Here is a 3,003-nt window from a genome sequence, read left to right on the forward strand (position 1 = left end):
CACATTTTCAAAAAACTAGATGCCCACTTGAGAGCTATGCCAACGAAACTCATTTAGGAGAAAAGTTCTGAAGTGGTGATTCACCAGAGTGTCTTGCCGGTGACAGACAATAGGCAGAACATGAAAGTTATAATGTCGTCACAGCCTAATTCACGAAAGTTACCAACTTTTTCTCTTTCTAGAAAGAAGCAAGAAGTTAAGAAATTCTTTGAATTAGTGCCTGGTAGGTCATGTAGGAGTGCAGAGGAAGGCTGTTAGAGCAGTGTCAGAGGGACCCTGTGGGCCAGAGGGGATGGGCATCACTAATAATCATAGTTGGCTTCTAAATACTGTTAGAAAAATGACCTTCTGATTTGTAATCTTAGGTAAATTATAGGTAAATGAAAAAGGCCAGTAATCATACACTAAGATTAATAAACAGCACTTCAAAATTAACTGCATGAGGGCTGGCTTGCAATGAGGTTTCACAAGACAAGGCACCCAGATTTTTTCTTCCCACATCTGGCTTGAAGAAGAGCTGCTCTCTCAGCCATTTCAACACCCCCCGCCCCCCCGCCAACACTCTATCTTTGGTCTTGGTGAACATGTACCCAAAAGCACAATGTACCCAAAACCACCAATCCTGTTTGCCATATCCCTGCCTTCTTTGGGTTTTACCGGCTCCTGCTTCCTCTTGGCTAGCTCCTGTCTCGTGTGCTCATCATTCTGAAGATCCTTCTTGTTCCCAACCAGTTCCCATGAGCACATTGGGACAGAAATGCTTGACTCCCAGGGTCCATTTTTCTGGGATGTCTTTCTAAACTATCAGAGCTATCAATGGAGGAAACACATCAGTATAACATCGGTGTCTGGGTAGGATAGGGGCCTCGGAAGATCATAATCTTCCTGCCCAGGTGTGTCCCACAAAGCCAATTCTACCTGCTTTCTGTCCACTTCGGTATCTGCGGAAACCCTGGTGGCATAGTGGTTAAGAGCTATGCTGCTAACCGAAAGGCTGGCAGTTTGAACCCACAAGGCCCTCCTTGGAAACTCTACAGGGCAGTTCTACTCTGTTCTATAGTGTCACTATGACTTGGAATCGACTCAATGACAATGGGTTTTCAATATCTGCCACAGAGTTCTGAAACACTGTGGGCACATACACCTTGCTGAAGACTATGAGCAAGCAGGTCTTGCAACAAGCTCCATCACCAACAATCACCAGTTTCTTCCTAGTGGGCTCAAACTGCCAACATTGCAGTTAGCAGCCTGGTGCTTTAACCACTGCGCTACAAGGTTCCTTTAAAATTAGATAACTATATAGTAATTCTTATATAGAAATTCTGAGTTCATTCAGCTGATCTAGTTAAGTTAGGATGTTTTCGGTTGTAAGTAACAGAAAACTCAGCCTAAGCTAAATTAAAAATAAGAAAATGCTGTATCTCTAGGAAAAAGAAGACTGGAGGACCATGGGTTCCAAGGTGATTTGATCCATCTGCTCACTGAGGAAAACAAGGATTCAGGTTCTTATATACTGACTGTCGGCTCCTTCCACGCTCTGGTAATAAGAAAGCCCCAGCTGTCCTCTGTTTCATTTCTAGACATGCCAATGTCCAGTTGTGGAAGCAAGTACTGGGGAGTTAGAGGAGTGTTTTTCTTTTCTTTTAATGTTGAAACCCTGATATCTTATTAGCAAGAATTTAGTCACATGCATAAAACTAAACCTATCTCTGGCAAAGGGAATGAATTTACCATGGCTGATTTAGACTAATAGAGCTGATATGAATGCTGAGAAGTGAACTACAGAAAATGTGTCTTACCTAATACTTACGAGTCAAGACTCTTATATGTCCAGAGTAGACTAAGCCAGATAAAAAGTCCCCTTCAGCAAATGTGGTTTATTTTACTGCACACTGAGCACAAAATTATTTTTATGCCACAAGAAAACCTAGTTCTGGGAGATTTCTAGCACGATTTCCCAGATCAAACTCTTTTCTGCAAGACCCAGATCATTATCTGAACACTGAGCATAATGAGGCCACCACAAACAACATTTCTGTTTTGTGTTTACTGACTTCCATGTCACAAAGTTACCCACTAGAGAGATTATTTGAAGTTCAAAAGAGGACAAATCAATAGCTGATGTAACGAACCTGTCTCCTACCTGTTAAATTATATCCCTATATAAGTTACCTGTTCCATATTTTTGATTGGCTGTGGTGCAGTTTCTGCCCAAAAGTCTGACTGTTGGCTTGAGGTCCAGCCCAGCATGAACGAGCACTTATTAATATGCCAGTTCCAACTCATACTGTGATGAAGTTCTGACATTTTACTGGGGGCTTCTTTCCAGCTTGAATCTTCTGTCATTTTGACAATTGAATCTCATTTGCAAGGAAAGGATAAAAAAGACAAATCTACATCTTGACATCTTCTGACATCTCAGTGGAGGTGATGAATCCCTGTTTTGGGCAAGGCTCAAAATAACTGAGCAATGGAAAGTAAATGAAAGAACAGTTTTCACAGTAGCTTCAGTCTTAACAGTCTGTCAAAGCATCTTGTCAGGTTACAAAACAATGATTCGAATCCCAAATGCAACTCATCTTTCACCCATGCGGGGTGGCTACACATGCGTGCTCACACACATGCGTGCATATATCAGACATATTCTCCAAGGTTGTGAAATATGCCATGTTTTAATGCCACATTGGTAACAACATGAAAGAAAAAATCCCTATCCAAAACTCCAAATCACTATAGCACAGAAAATGGAAGTTTATTATTTTTATATTATTATAGAAAACTAATTTGATTTACAGTCTAGAAAAAGTGTTGGCCTACAAGATCTGTTCCTTAGCTCCACCTCTACTGCAGATCAAGCAAAATGACAAGATGTTTGTCTTAGAGGTTGTTTATCTTTTCATTTACAATATATGTTAATGATTTATGAAGTATTCATACCTATGGAATAATCATCTTTTTTACTTCAGTTAAAAGCTGTGTCACACCCAGGTTCCATTGACCTCT

The 3,003-nt window shown here is 40.7% G+C and overlaps 1 pseudogene; it reads right to left on the bottom strand.

The window, feature by feature from the left end:
* Positions 1-464: 464 nt before the first annotated feature.
* LOC126067008 (transforming protein RhoA-like) lies at positions 465-2,346 on the bottom strand (annotated as a pseudogene).
* Positions 2,347-3,003: the final 657 nt, after the last annotated feature.

Source organism: Elephas maximus, chromosome 2 (genome assembly GCF_024166365.1).
Source record: "Elephas maximus indicus isolate mEleMax1 chromosome 2, mEleMax1 primary haplotype, whole genome shotgun sequence".
NCBI lineage: Eukaryota > Metazoa > Chordata > Mammalia > Proboscidea > Elephantidae > Elephas > Elephas maximus.